The sequence below is a fragment of the Rattus norvegicus genome, chromosome 3 (assembly GCF_036323735.1).
Source record: "Rattus norvegicus strain BN/NHsdMcwi chromosome 3, GRCr8, whole genome shotgun sequence".
NCBI lineage: Eukaryota > Metazoa > Chordata > Mammalia > Rodentia > Muridae > Rattus > Rattus norvegicus.
In genome coordinates this window covers 15,073,602-15,090,649 of record NC_086021.1, presented here as the reverse complement: position 1 = coordinate 15,090,649, position 17,048 = coordinate 15,073,602, and positions in this window count along the sequence as shown.

The window sequence follows — 17,048 nt, the reverse complement described above, 5'->3', positions numbered from 1 at the left end:
ACCACCAAAAGGATATGAAGGATAAACAGCCACTGCACCCACAGTGTCAGGACCTCTGACATCTTAGACAAATGATGTCAAAATGGAAATCATGTCACACCATGACCATCCCCCTAAATGAAAAGCAGAGGAGAAAAACCAGTTCCCTGGTGGTGGCACCAAGAGAAAATCATTGTCAGAATTGTCAGCAATGATATTAAGGCCAGGATTAAAGCGTTGTCAATGAGAAACTTCCAAAACAAAAGGATACACATCATCTTGGTGAGGTAATAGAAGAAACAAGAGAAAATCGAATAGGAACTCACTGAATTAAAAGGAAAAGTAAGAGTACTAAGAGCACTAAGAGTAGGAATTAAAGACATGTCTGGGCAAGATGAAAAATGAAGTGGAGTTTAGAGCAGGGAGCAGGGCCTGGGGAGATGGCTCACTACTTAGGAACACTGGTTGTTCTTGCAGAAGACCAGGGTTCAGATGATCTGATGGACTCTTTGGTCATAATGCACACACACAAACACACACACACACACACACACACAGACAGACACACACACACACACACAAACACACACACACATACACACCATAGAGATAAACTTAAAAATAAAATTAAAAAAAGAAGGAGCCAGGTATGCCCTTTAATCCCAGCACTCAGAAACAAGCTGATCTCTCTGAGTTCAATGCCTACCTGGTTTATACAGTGAGTTTCAGGCGAGCCCTACCTACATAATGAAACCCAGTGTCAAAATAAAACAGAAAAGAGTGTCATATTCATTTCTTATAATGTGGGCAACAGAGAAACTATTTCTACAGAGAAAGAACTTATTGTTGAGAGAATCAGTGGGCTGGAAGGAGACCCCAATTCTTTGTGTGACTAACTCCATCATGGCCTCAGCAGGAAGCAAGAATGGGTACAGCTAAAAGGAAGCAGGGTGATCATGAGTAAAGCTGTGGACACGGATCAGCCCATCAGCAACAGAAGCAGGCAGAAAACCAGCTGGGATGAGATGACTTCACCAGCCACTTTCTCTGACTGACAGTCCCGATTAGCACCAGGATGTTCTTTTCCTTCAAGTACCCTGGACTTTTCAGACACTCAGAAACCAAAGAACAAAGTGTGGCCAATACCTAAGAAAAGATTTCCTGTGGGACATATTTGTTTATACAGGTTTCATGTAGCCTAGGCTGGCCTCAAACACCCAAGGATGATTTTGAACTCCTGGTTGTCCTCCTGGTAATGGGACTATGGGCATGTAACAGCACATCAGGCTTATGAGGTACTGTAGGTGGAGCCCAGAGCTCTGTGAGAGCCAAGTGAGCACTCTGTCCACTGAGCTGCATCTCCAGCCCCTCGGGATGTGTTCTGCTAATACAACAAAACTAAAATAGACGTCTTCAATGAGAGACAACAGGAGTCTCCCAGTCCAGACACATTAAATCACACATTCACAAGTACTACAGATGTCAAGAAATAATGAAACTATGTAACAGTAAGAAAAAAAGAAGAAGATAGGAAACATACTATCAAAATGTGTGAGATATAACTATGACAGTGCTAAGAGGAAACTTTATTTACAACACTAATTCTTAGATTAGAAACAAAGACCAGCAACCTAAATTTTTATCTACACTAGAAAATAAGAAAATAATTAATTCAATGAAAAAATAATTGTTAAAATTAACCCCAAAACACAAAACACTAATAATAAGAAATTAACAAAAAAAAAAGCCAATGAAACACAATTAGTTTTTTTTTTAAAGCAAAGAATTTTATTTTTACGTGTCGATTAGACCTAGATAGAAAAATATAAGATCCATTCTGTTTGGCGATTAAAAAAAAAAAAAAAAGAAATTGCCGTGTTTTAGAGTTTAAGCAGAACACTGAACCTGGTACCGCAGACAAAAATTTAAAAAAAATATTCATCGTTTAAACACTTTTTAATGACAGTGTTATACTCAACTTATCTCTCCTATAATCTGTTTAATATCAGACAAGATTTCCAAGGTTGTCATATGGAGATTATGCAGTGTTGAAATGGAAGCACAGCGTTGTATTCCCAACATAGACTCTGGTTGAGAACATCATTGTTTTTCTCTAGAGGAAACTAACACAAGATCCAAGCCCAGTCTCCCGAGGTGTTATCCCATCTTAGAGCCATTTCCTCAGACAGCACTTCCCATGTGTCATATTTTTCTTCAAAAATCGAAACAGACTTGTTTGCTGCACTGTTTTGTTTGCCGTGCTGCTTGGGAGATCCTGGACCATCAGACATGATGAAACTTCTCGCCCACACCCCCAAACTACAGCACTGGTATCAGTGTAGAGGAAATAGGAGAGACAGAAACCAAAAAGGAAAAAAAAACTGTTGTTGTTTGGAGAAGAGTCATGTAAGTAGGCCAAGCTGACCTTGGACTTTCTATGTAGCCCAGGATGGCCTTGGACTTCCTATGTAGCCCAGGATGGCCTTGGACTTCCTATGTATCCCAGGCTGGCCTTGATTTAAGATGAAGCCCAGGCTGTCTTTGGACTTACTATATAGCCCAGGCTGGATTTGAAATTGTGATCTTCGCGAGTATTGATTATATAGGTATGCACTACCACACTCAGCTTTGTATCTGTTATTATAAGTGACTCAGCTGTGTCCCCTCATTTGCCAGCCTCCCTCAACATCAACAACAGCATCCACAATCACCCACTAGGATAATCCCATCCTTTAACTCATCTGTTAAGGTAAGACTTTACAGGACAGAGAGTCAGCAGGGTCCTCCTCCTGATTCGAACACATTTGTGTGGAGGGATTTGAGTGAATGTTTGAGTGAGCCAGTCATACCTTAACCTGGTGATGTTATTATGACCAAGACGGAAAAAAAAAGAATAAGAAAACAAAAGTAAAGGAGACGGGTCCAACACAGGGACTTGAACCTTAGCAGGTGAGGAGATGGCTCACAGGTCTCAGGTAAATGATGGGTAGGCTTTGTGGCCCACACAGAATCCCAGTCCAGGGAAGGAGAGGTAGGGCAGATCCCCAATGCAAGATAGCTGTCAAAACTAGTCATATTGGTGTACTCTGGGTATGACTGAGAAGTGCTGCTTCAATGAATAAGGTAGAAGAGAAATGGATTAGTACCTACATTATACACTGCACATGCACGTATGTACACACACACACACACACACACACACACACACACACAGGAACAAAACAAAAAAAACACCTTGGACTTAAGGCATTGCCTCCACTGTAGTAGCACATAGTAGGAGGTGGGGATCTAAATAAGTGTTCCTTTCCACCCCACAAACACCAACACACTTATGAACCCTCAGCCCTGGATCTGTACAATCTTCTGAGGACTCCCAGATGTTTAGTTTAGTCTCCTCGCTCTCTAACATATTCTGGTGTTCTGTTTCAGGAATCCTGAGCTGGGGCTCGGCTGACTTGTGTCTCACTCCCACTCTTGCATCCAAGACAACTTTCAGCTGCCAAGTACTGATCCTTGGAATTCCCTGCCAAGGTATCCTTACTTGCATTTCTCACGAGGCCACGCCATGAAGCCAGAGAAAGTGCGGCTGTCTTACTCTGCCATTTATTAGCTTAGAGTATTGGGAAATTGGCTTGACGTTTAAACCTCACTTCCCTCATGTAAAAATGAGCAGGCGAACAATTCCAGTTCATCAGATCTACATTAGGAGTGAGTTAGAAAAACACATCAAAACGATTAGTGCCAATGTGTTTTATGAATGATAAGCAGTATTATTTATATGATTTGTAACATTGGAAATTATGGTACCTGGAACGTAACGGTTTTCATTATCTTTGCACAGATGATGTGAGGAAAGCATCTAGGATGCAGAAATGCTTCCTTTTTTGCTTTATTTCCAAGAAGCATTTCTATCTGCTCCAATTATTTTTTAAAACTTACTTTCCACTCCATCTCCCCTTAGGTGATTAGTTTAGAACTGGGTTTGGTGAGAGGGATTATAAACGTTGTGTTACAGAATATATCTTCAAGATCAACTGTTGAGTTCAAATGGAGGCAGCCTCCATGGATAAGCCATGCTCCCCCTGAAGCTATAGATTTCTTTTTTTTTTATTTTCATTGATTTTTTGTGATGGCTAGTCTAGGAGGAAAGAACCTCCCTCGAGGAGCCTCCTCCATCAGATTGGCCTTGACTATGTCCAGGTGGCATTTCCTTGACTGTTCACTGAATTTGGAGGAACTGGTCTACTGTGGGCAGCACCGCCCTATGCAGGTGGGTCTGGACTCTGTAAAGGTAGTTGAATGTGAGCTTAGAAGCAAGCCAGAGAGCAGTCTCTGTAGTTCCTGTTTCACAATACTGTCTTGGTTTTCCTTGATAATGGGCTGGAACAGATAAGATGATATGAAGATTTCCCTTCCCAAGCTGGCTTTGGTGAGTGTATTCATCAGAGCAACAGAAAACCAAAATTTAGTAAAAATGACAGTGCCAGATATGGGATGTCTTCCTGAAAGTTGCTGACCAGCGAGATCCCAAAAGCCCTCACAACTTTACAGGTTGTGGCCATTTTTCCTCGTATTCCTCTACAACTTGATGGTAAGACCCTATTGCTGAGGCCACTGAATCCTTTTGGTCACAGGTCACAGAAGGGTCAATCTGAAGTTGAGGTGGAAGCATCCTCTATAATGGGTAGCTTTCATGGTTCAAGAAAGTGCTATGTAGGCTTCCAGGGGAGAAAATCATCTACAACCTTACTCGGGGGTGAACCATTCAAGCTAAAATGTCAGGCAAGATGTGCCCCTAATATGTTAGTGGCATCGCAGTCATGGGAGTAACCTGTGGATTTCCAATTGGATACAAGGCATATTCCACACGAGGGAATACACACCAGGTTCTGTAAACTGGTCAAGAACCTATGGTTAGGGTGATATAGGCCCTATGAAAGAACCCAATGCTAAATACATTGTCGAACTTCCTTCCAAACATCCATATTTGTATCTACAGATCAGCGTTGCACTCAGCTCTCATCAGAGAAGAAGGCTCTGACTACCATGAGCAGAGACGTACAGCTGGACAAAATGCTGGGGATCAGTGGTGTTGGAATGTTCAGGTGGAAATAGGACAGCTAAGTCTTCTCCTCCACAGCTCAGAGAACATCATGAAAGGGTGGGTGGAAGGAATGTAAGAACCAGAAGATGGGGAAGTGGACAGCAATAGGATATCTTTTAGATAGGACCTAGTCATTGACCTCTTAAACTGATGGCGGCTATGGTCACGGGCACAAGACTGGGCCCCTCAACACTTCATCACAGATGGGAGAGGCCATGAAGACCCTCCCCTCCCTTGACAATCAACATTTATTGGAGGAGGGTTTCTATCCTTCAGGCTTAGATTTTTCAAGACCTACTTTAGTAAGAGTTTTAAACCCTTTAACCTTCCTCTACCCCATCACCCACCAGAGGTTGTGGAAAGGAAAGGATAAAAGGGCAAACAAAGGATGACATGAACCTGCTTAGAAATAGTTCTCTGGGGCGAATTAAACCTTCATCATCAGGATATCAGTTCAGTTGACATGAATCAGCAGAGGTAGGTTGATCTACTTGCAAACACCATTCACGAATCACCAAGGTCAGTTCAACCCAGAAGAAATTGCTGAGCTCCTCCAATTGTCCTGGGTTCGAGGAGGCAGCAAGAAGCCACCGCATTGTCTCCACAAGAAGTTCTCTTGTGCTTTTCTCTCTACAAAGTCATGACAGACAATGGTCAATGAGGAAGGAAAGGTGAACCAATGCCACAGCATGGTCAATGAAGACCAGTGTCATCAAAGTCCATTGAGCATCAGCGAAGAGTGGCAAGGCAAGCCAATGCCGTGGTGTTGCCCACTGTTGTCCAGGGTTATACTCGTACCCTTTCTAAACATCACATGCCCTTTTCCCAGGCAGCGACCAGAAACACTATGTGTTTGTTCTCAGCAAAACATCCTCTCCTAAGACAGTTTCCAGAACAATATCCATGACACAGTTGAGTCTCCAAAGAAACCAGAAATTCCTGCTTCACTCCCTTCTTCATTCCTGTACCTATAGACAAGTTGTTCTGTAGAATTCCTCTGTACTCATGTAATTAATTAAACTTAGGGATTACACGCAGAAAGGAGACATGAAATAGGAGGGGGGAATTTTTTAGAATATCGGTGACAATTGGAGAGGGAATGGCGTGAGAGAAGGGGTTGACTGAAGGGATGTCGGAGGAGGATGAGGGAGGAAGCAAGGGAGAACTGAAGGATGGGATGGGAGAATGAGGGAGGGGGATGAGGGAGGGGAATTGGGAAGGGAAATACAGAAAGGAAATGACTAAAACTCATTATATAAGTATATGAAATTGTTAAACAAAAACATCAAAATCATCATTTTTTTAAAAAAAAAGTTTAAAGTTTCTCTTTATAGAGGGTCAATCATTACAACTTAGGGCTTATTTTGTTGGATCAATTTTGTCTTTAAGGTTTTTTAGTTCCTTGGAGCAAATTTCAGATGTGAAGTTTTAGTTCGAGTCAGTGCCGTCCAGGGTTCTGTGTGACTGAAAAATCAAGTCAATAAACACTTTGTATTAATTGTCAAAATCCCAGTGAGTTCTCTCCAGTCATTTTCCTTTTATCACACTCCACCCACAGCCCTTCTCAAAACACTGGATGAATTAAGTACCTGCCACTGAATGGGACACAAGTTCAAACCAGTGGAAGTGGGAAAAAGCAACTAAAAGCAAACGAAGTAACAAACAGCAAAACTTCTTCCCTCTGCATCTGGGATTCCATTTTATGGTTTGGGAGAGTCTACTACACTGAACAAAATGAAAGAGTAGAGTCTGAGGTGGTGTTTACCTTAGTGAAGACAGGCAGGCATAGCTGCAAATGGGGGGGAGGTGGGGGGAGGCTGACAGGGCGGTTCCACTCTTGATGATGTATGTAAACACCAAAGCTGAGAATGAAGAGAACCTCCAAGTGAAAACGGCGATGCTAAAATTTATGAATACAAGAGCGTTTGTATCACACCGACTGAACATTCACACAAATAAATCACACCGCACATCTAGTATGCGTGTTTACACACATCAAGTGCTGCTGTGTTTGGGGGGCTGTATAAACAATGATTGTGTGTGACTGGAGAGGTGTCTTGGCAGTTGAGAACCATTACTGCTCTGGGAGAGGACCTGAGTTCAGACCCTGGCACCAACATGGTGGCTCACAAGCATTGATTACTCTTGTTCAGTTCTGTGTCCTGCTCCTGTCTCTTGTCTTGATGAATACACATGTATGCAGTTTCCTGGCCAGAGGTCCTGGGATGCTTTCAATACTGGTAAGTTGATTGAACACAACTGTTTGTGTTACAAGCTTTGCTTGTAAATAATTCTTTTGGTGACCCCCAATTAGATTGTACAAATCCTCCTGCTGTTTACAGACATATCTACAATCACCTTTGCTTGGAGAAAGGAGTTAAGTGTTATGCCTTCTTTGAATGAAGAGGAAGATCTAAGGCTACACTCCTCAGAGAAAGAAGAAATAATGAACTGTAGGAAGAAATATGCATCTAGGCAACAATAAATGTTCCAAGCTAACCTGTGCAGTAAAGAAATGTATGGAAATTACCACTCCTTTATTATTAATATCATTAACCATTGTATTTTTTTTCATTGGAAATATTAACCCTTTTCCAGTCCCCGTTAATAAACCCCACCAGCGCATACTCCTCCTCTTTGTCTCTAAGAGGGTGACTCCCCAACTCTCCCATTCATTCTTTCCTCACCCTCTAGAATCACTCTTCTCTGAATCGCTCTTCTCTGGGACATCAAGCATCCAAAGGACCAAGTGCTTCCCCTTCCACTGATGTGAGATGGGGCCGTCCTCTGCTACATACGTAGGGTACCAGACCATGTACAAACTATGGTTGGTGGTTAGGGCCATGGGAGCCCTGAGGGGTCTGGTTAATGGATATTGCTGTTAATTACAGTCTCCTTCAGCTCCATCAGCCCTTCCCCTACATCGTCCATTGGGATCTCTAGGCTCAGTTCAATGGTTGGCTGTGAATATCTGCATCTGTGTCAGTCAGGTGCTGGCAGAGACTCTCAGAGGACAGCCACACCAAACTCCTGTTTGCAAGCACATCTCAGCATCAGCAACAGTGTCTGGTTTGGTGTCTGCAGATCTCTGGATGGCCTTTCCTTCAGCCTCGGCTCCATATTTACCCTGCATTTCAATAGACAGGGATAACTCTGATTTAATAAGAGATGGGTGAGTGTCCCATCCTTACACTGTGGTCATGTCTATCTACTGCAGGTGGTGACTTCAGGTTCAATCTCACTGTTGTTGTGTGTGTTGGCCAATGTCATCAGTGTTGGGTCCAGGGAACCTGTCGCATCCCTAGTATCTGGGACATTCTAGAGGTTACACCATCCTCCACTGTTCCTTCTTTCTATACTCATTCTCCTGGTCCTCTGTGCTTCTCTCCTGTCTCTTCCCACATCTGATCCTGCTCTTCTGTATTTCCATTTCACTCCCCTCTCCCACACACGGTCCTTCCTCCATGTGCCTCCCGTGATAATTTTCTTCCCCCTTCTAATTGGGATTGAAGCCGTCCCTCCTTGTCCTTTCTTGTTGAGCTGCAGAGTGTATGTGAGTTTATTGTGGATATTCTGAGCTCTTGGGCTAATTTCCACTTACAATTGAAAGCATTCTATGTGTGTTTATTTGAGTTTGCGTTACTTCACTCAGGATGATATTTTCCAGTTTCATCCATTTGCCTATGGGCTCCTTAAGGTCTCATGTAATTCTTTAAGGGATTTTTGTGTTTCCTCTATAAGGGCTTCTATCTCTTTACATCTGTTGTCCTTTAATTCTTTGATGGAATTATTTATGTTCTTATTAAAATCCTTTAACAACATCATGTTAAGTGATTTAAACTACAAACATTTCTTTTTCTTTTCCGTTGTGTTGAGGGTATCCTAGTCTTGTGTTGGTGTGAGAACTGGGTTCTGATGACGTCATGTAACCTTGGTTTATATTGTTTAGGCTATTATACTTCCTTCTTGCCATCTCGTTATCTCTGGGATTAGCTGATTTTACTGTCTCTGATAATGGATTGATCCTCCTGTACGCCTATGTGGACACTAGCTCTCTCCTGAAGGATCTTGTGTACCAAGAGCTGTGGATCAGGTTCAGTGACAAGGAATAGATAGAAACCATAATTATCCTGTAACAGACTGTCCCTCTGTTCCTGGGTTCTGAGGGCTCCAGGCAGTTCCCCCTGAAAAGTGGTAGTCTCTCCTGTGATCTTGAGTGTGTCAGCTCTCCTGGAAGTCCAGTCATTTCCAGGTGGGACATGGGGAGAGAGAGACTCAGACCATGAATTAATAGCTGTTATATAACAAAAAATTTACTTTAATAGATGTATTTTTTCACATTACATCTAGAAGTTCTTATTTCATTAAGAGCAAAACTATGCTTATATTACATACTTGTTTAGTACATGCAGACAAATAATTTGCCCATTTTCTTACTGCAAACATTTTGGATTGCAATTAGCATTTAATCCAACTTTATGGGAGCTGACACAGGAGTTCGATTAGAATGTAATAACTTCTGAATGTGAATTTCACAGAAAGAAGTGATTTGCTCATATTTTGTAAAGATACAAACTCTAGAAGAGTAAAAATATTTAATAAATATCTAGCTCTTCTACGTATTCTCTTTAGTATTTTAGCGTGTTATGATATTCATGCAAAAATTCCTTACCCAGATGTTTTTAACTATAATATCCAGTACTATTAAACATATGCACAGCATTTTTCAACTATGAATGATATATGCTTTCAGAAAATTTTCATCAAATGATCCAGAAATTCTTCCTGACTTCAACACAACATGGCCATTGGGAACAGAATAAACCACAAACAAGGAAATGCAGAAAGTGATTGACACACAAAATTCTTGGTTTTAAATTTAACAATCATGCTAGTTATGGGATAGAGCTTTGAAAATAGAGTCAATGAAAGGATGTAAAATACTGACAAAGAGTATTTAAATTGAATTTTTACTAAATAAAAGAAAACAGTAGTTCTGAATGTAAGCTACATTTAACAAAATGACCCTGTTCTTCTGCCACTATTTGTTCAATGCTTTGTTTTTTGTTCCTATATTATGTTCCAGAAACATCTCAATGATCCTGGTTAGTCTTAAATAAATGAACATGCAGTTTAGCTGATCTAATATTCCACATTATCTTAATATTCTTCTGTATCTTTAGATATTTAAATTATAGAGAATTATTTTGACTAGAATAAAATTGTATTTTCTTTATCATATGAGAGAAGCAATTATTTATGGAGAATGGATACCTGATATTTTCTAGGTAATGTCAATAGAGGTTTAAACCATATCTATAAGATCAATCATTCATACCTTCCCCAAATGAAACTCATAAAATGTTACTACACATATAGTATGTAAAGGAAGTGATATATGGAAATAAAAACATCACCTATGCAGCCACAATCATCTATTATCCCCATGATGAAATACTAGGAAGAGAAGATGGTACAGACACATTGCAGTATAGTTCAACATCATTCAAAATGAAGATTGAGCTGGAAAGTGATTTGAACTAAGTATAGTTAAGAATAATGTGGTTGGGGATTTAGCTCAGCGGTAGAGTGCTTGTCTAGCAAGTGCAAGGCCCTGGGTTCAGTCACCAGCTCCAAAAAGAAAAAAAAATAATGTAAATAAGCTTAATGTTATGAGAACTAGTTTACCTGTTATGGTTGCCTCATCTCTTCTTAACTTGGGCAGTTACATTTATGCTCTGTGGAATGAGACAATCTCCACCTTCTCTGCCCTCACATATTTCAGTTTGTAACTTGGTCCTCAGGATATCCATATACCAGGCGATGAATTATTCTTCTTGGAAATTCGAAATGTTCATATTTGCTGAATTGGGAGAGAGGGTTAAAAGCAAATGGGAAGTAAGTGACATACCATAACGCTTCTGTATTATTATCAAAATGGGTTTTTTTTTCGGGGATGGGATACTTGAGGTGAGAAGAAAGGAAAGGTGCTACTGTATTTGAAATATGTCCTTACCTCATTCTGTGTCCCTGTAATGGCCCCAGCCTTATCTGTCAGGACTGGCCATGTTCCTGTCACTACTCCGCTGCCTTTCTCATGCAGTTCTTATTCTAGGTCCTGCTTGCCACTCTAGGTTTCATCTTGACAAGATTCATCTCATTTCCCTGTGATCCTGCTCTGAAACATATGAAAGTTATTTTTCTTTTGTTTCATTTTCAAACATTTAAATGATTATATTAATTTTTGTTTAACCTGTTTTATGAAAGCCTTAGAGGAGAATTATTCATGGATGTCTGTTTTGATTGAATGAGAAAATAATGAAAAAAAAACTCTTTTTAATTTTACAAGACATTTTCATTTCTAAGTATTTCTCTTACATAAACCCACCATGCTAGTTTATCTCCCTGTCTTGCCCTGAGTTCTTTCTTCCTATTGCTACTTGAATACTGCCTCTTAGGACTTACTGCAGAACTGTAAATGCTGGCATATACGAGGAAGGACTTGATTCTTCTACACTTTTCTAACCCTTTTTTAGATGTATCTTCCTACTCTCTTGAGCTATTTGAATTAATTTGGATCACTGAACTCAATAGTATAGTACTATAGTGCTTGGGCCTTGAAAATATCTGTTATTATTGCCTTGTCATAGTTTTACAGTCAGGGTTGTACCTAGTTACATTTTGGAACTTTAGTCCAAGATGTTTGTGAACTTGGAAAAAACCTAGAAAGCAGCTATCAATACTTTCAAATGGTTTTTTAATACATGAGGGCTATAAAAACCTTTAATAAATCATGGAAAAGCAGTCGGAGATTCCTTTTTCTGTAAAGTACTTGAAAAACATGAAAGGAAGAAAGACCATGTCCCACTCACTTTTGTCTTCACATAGGGTGCTCAAATGTGACTTTAGTTTTGGTGCCTTTTCTGGTTATAATGTAAAATTGTTTGTGGTAGTTTGTGTTAATGGTTTGCTCTATTAATATACACTTTTGTTATTGTTTTTTTTTTGTCTTCATCATTCCCATTAGGGCCATGGTTCCCCACTTTTTATAGATAAAAGGTGGATTCAGTCCAGCTATTATTGTCCTGGGGAAAACCCCACAATTTTGGCAACAAATGTTCAGAATTATATATTTGACCACGGTTTGAAATTCTTCCTTGCCATCACTTTCTTGTAGAAACATAATTGTTTACTACCCCTTCAATTAATTGTACTGACCACCCTATAATCCCATTATGCATCTGTGTGTAGGGGGAAAGGGATTCTTTAAATTTTCTGTGGTATGTGGTTTTATTCTTCCATAAATTATTTCACACCACCACATGAGCACAGCACACTACCTGGAATTATTGCATGCTGAGTCATTGGGGAAGGCTAGTGTGAAATTCATTACTGTTTTTTGTTTCAGAGATTCTTATTTTTAATAAGTAATCCATCCTATTGGAATAGCTAAATAACTCTTTTATTCTCCTTCCTATATGGGTGCTGCTGTGCATAAATTGCATTTTCCATTGATAAACAATAACAAATACCCATAAAGGCACAAACATACATAAAAGGGGAAAAGTATTCACAAAGAAAAAATGCATTTAAAATGGAGAAAAAACATAAGCAAAATGAGATCAAAAGTTATAGTCAGAAATTATGAAATTAAAAATTTCATCATAAAATTACAAAATTTTAAGGTTAGATAATACAAATATATATTCAAACAAAGAGGAAAATATTAAATGCAGTGTATGCACAAAGAGTTAACTCAAAATGTAGTATATAAACCACGATTGGAATGGAGAAATCACTCTCTCTACTATAGAGGCAAAAATGGACGAACTACCAGTAGGTTTAACACAGTCTTTACTGAATAGTGACAAAATATCAAGAAAGATGATGTTTTAAAAATACCACATAAATAAATCATTGATAATTTAAACAAATCCAAAAAATAATAAAATATAGAAGAGCAGCCCTAGTCTATGGTGATCTGATAGGATGCATAGGATTGTTTCAATATTCTGGTATCAATTGAGGCATGTTATGTGAATTAGTATATGGTTAAATTGGGAGAAGTTACAATGAGGTGCATAGGAAAAGGTATATTCTTCTGATTTAGGATGGAATGTTACCTAAATATCTGTTAAATCCATTTGGATTTTTGAAGTTATTAAGATAACTTCTGTTATTTTAACCATATCTGTTTAGTTTCAGTTTCCATAAATTGTCCGTTGATGAGAGTGCAGAATTGAAGTCTCAAACAATTTATTGTGTGTGGTGCAATACTTTCTTTGAGCTATAGTTATGTTTCTTTTGTGAATTTAGGTGTCCTTGCATTTAAACATAGTTGTTCAGAATTGAACGTTCATCTTAGTATTATTTTTCTTTGACAAATATGGTTCCATTCCCTATCATTTTTGATAACTTTTTTTTGAAGTCAATGTTGTTCAATATTAGAAAGGGGCTACTCCTTGTTTCTTGGGAACATTTGTTTAGAATTTTTCTCCATCCTTTTACCCTGAGATACTCTGTCTTTGTCTCTAAGGTGTATTTACAGTATGCAGCAAAATCTTGGATCCTCTTTATGTTTTCAGTCTCTTAGTTTATGTCTTTTTATTTGGGGAATTGTGTCCATTGGTGATAAGAGATATTAAATGAAATGGACTGTTGATTCCTGTTATTTTTGTTGTTAGAAATGTAATTACAGAAACGCCATCTGGAACCCTGGTGCACGGAGGCTCCCGGAAAAAGCGGCACAGATCTTCCTGGTTGCTCCCACTGCTGAGAGCTCATAGGCAGCACCCCACCAGCAAACTTGAGCCTCGGGACCACAGGTAAAACCAACTTTTCTGCTGCAATAGACCTGCCTGCGGAACTCAGGACACACAGAGGCCAAGTTCCTCTATGACCAGGCACTTCCAGTGTTTACCGGGAATCCCAAACCCGCGGATCCTGGTCCGCAACAGTTCTCTGCTCCCAAACCCCTTGGGAGAGAGACCTCACTACCTGGTAAGGTGGGCACTCCTGTGGCTGCAGAGTGGAAGAGACCACCAACACTGCCCACCATTTCCCACATCCCTGGCCAAAGAGGAAACTGTATATGTCCTCTGGGTTCCTGTGGGGAAGGGCCCAGGAGCAGCAGGACCCCTGCCTGAGACGCCGCCGGAACCTGAAGGCACAGAGCAGATAAACAGTTTTCTGCACCCAAATCCCGTGGGAGGGAGAGCTAAACCTACAGAGAGGCAGACACGCCTGGGAAACAAAAAAAAACTGCACTTTGCACACATCTCTGATGCCAGAGGAAAGCACCAAACGCCATCTGGAACCCTGGTGAATGGAGGCTCCTGGAAATGGCAGCGCAGATCTTCCTGGTTGCTGCCGCCGCTGAGAGCTCGTAGGCCGCACCCCATGAGCAAACTTGAGCCTCAGGACCACAGGTAAGACCAGATTTTCTGCTGCAAGTGACCTGCTGGTGAACACCAGACACAGACCACAGGAACAGCTGAAGGCCTGTAGATAGAAAAAACTAAATGCCCGAAAGCAGAACACTCTGTCCCCATAACTGGCTGAAAGAAAACAGGAAAACAGGTCTACAGCACTCCTGACACTCAGGCTTATAGGACAGTCTAGCCAATGTCAGGAATAGCATAACAAAGTAACACTAGAGTTAATCTGACGGCGAGAGGCAAGCGCAGGAACCCAAGCAACAGAAACCAAGACTACATGGCATCATCGGAGCCCAATTCTCCCACCAAAGCAAACACGGTATATACAAACACACCAGAAAAGCAAGATCTAGTTTCAAAATCATATTTGATCAGGATGCTAGAGGACTTCAAGAAAGACGAGAAGTATTTCCTTAGAGAACAAGTAGAAGCCTACAGAGAGGAATCACAAAAATCTCTGAAAGAATTCCAGGAAATCATAAATAAACAAGTAGAAGCCCATAGAGAGGAGTCACAAAAATCCCTGAAAGAATTACAGGAAATCATAAATAAACAAGTAGAAGCCCATAGAGAGGAGTCACAAAAATCCCTGAAAGAATTACAAGAAAACACAATCAAACAGTTGAAGGAATTAAAAATGGAAATAGAAGCAATCAAGAAAGAACACATGGAAACAACCCTGGATATAGAAAACCAAAAGAAGAGACAAGGAGCTATAGATACGAGCTTCACCAACAGTAAACAAGAAATGGAAGAGAGAATCTCAGGAGCAGAAGTTTCCATAGAAATCATTGACTCAACTGTCAATGATAATGTAAAATAGAAAAAGCTACTGGTCCAAAACATACAGGAAATCCAGGACTCAATGAGATGATCAAACTTAAGGATAATAGGTATAGAAGGGAGTGAAGACTCCCAGCTCAAAGGACCAGTAAATATCTTCAACAAAATCATAGAAGAAAACTTCCCTAACCTAAAAAAAGAGATACCCATAGGCATACAAGAAGCCTACAGAACTCCAAATAGATTGGACCAGAAAAGAAACACCTCCTGTCACATAATAGTCAAAACACCAAACGCACAAAATAAAGAAAGAATATTAAAAGCAGTAAGGGAAAAAGGTCAAGTAACATATAAAGGCAGACCTATCAGAATCACACCAGACTTCTCGCCAGAAACTATGAAGGCCAGAAGATCCTGGACTGATGTCATACAGACCCTAAGAGAACACAAATGCCACCCCAGGTTACTGTTTCCTGCAAATCTCTCAATTAACATAGATGGAGAAACCAAGATAATCCATGACAAAACCAAATTTACACAATATCTTTCAACAAATCCAGCACTACAAAGGTAATAAATGGTAAAGCTGAAAATAAGGAGGCAAGCTATACCCTAGAAGCAACAAGAAACTAATTGTCTTGGCAACAAAACAAAGAGAAGAAAAGCACACAAACATAACCTCACATCCAAATATGAATATAATAGGAAGCAATAATCACTATTACTTAATATCTCTCAACATCAATGGCCTCAACTCCCCAATAAAAAGACATAGATTAACAAACTGGATACGCAACGAGGACCCTGCATTCTGCTGCCTACAGGAAACACACCTCAGAGACAAAGACAGACACTACCTCAGAGTGAAAAGCTGGAAAACAACTTTCCAAGCAAATGGTCAGAAGTAGCAAGCAGGAGCAGCCATTCTAATATCAAATAAAATCAATTTTCAACTAAAATTCATCAAAAATATAAGCAAGGACACTTCATATTCATCAAAGGAAAAATCCACCAAGATGAACTCTCAATCCTAAATATCTATGCCCCAAATACAAGGGCACCTATATATGTAAAAGAAACCTTACTAAAGCTTAAAACACACGTTACACCTCACACAATAATAGTGGGAGATTTCAACACCCCACTCACATCAATGGACAGATCATGGAAAGAGAAATTAAACAGAGACGTAGACAGACTAAGAGAAGTCATGAGCCAAATGGACTTAACGGATATTTATAGAACATTCTATCCTAAAGCAAAAGGATATACCTTCTTCTCAGTTCCTTATGGTACTTTCTCCAAAATCGACCATATAATTGGTCAAAAAACGGGCCTCAACAGGTACAGAAAGATAGAAATAATCCCATGCGTGCTATCGGACCACCATGGCCTAAAACTGGTCTTCAATAACAATAAGGGAAAAACGCCCACATATACTTGGAAACTGAACAATGCTCTACTCAATGATAACCTGGTCAAGGAAGAAATAAAGAAAGAAATTAAAAACATTTTAGAATTTAATGAAAATAAAGGTACAACATACCCAAACTTATGGGACACAATGAAAGCTGTGCTAAGAGGAAAACTCATTGCGCTGAGTGCCTGCAGAAAGAAACAGGAAAGAGCATATATCAGCATCTTGACAGAACACCTAAAAGCTCTAGAACAAAAAGAAGCAAATACACCCAGGAGGAGTAGAAGGCAGGAAATAATCAAACTCAGAGCGGAAATCAACCAAGTAA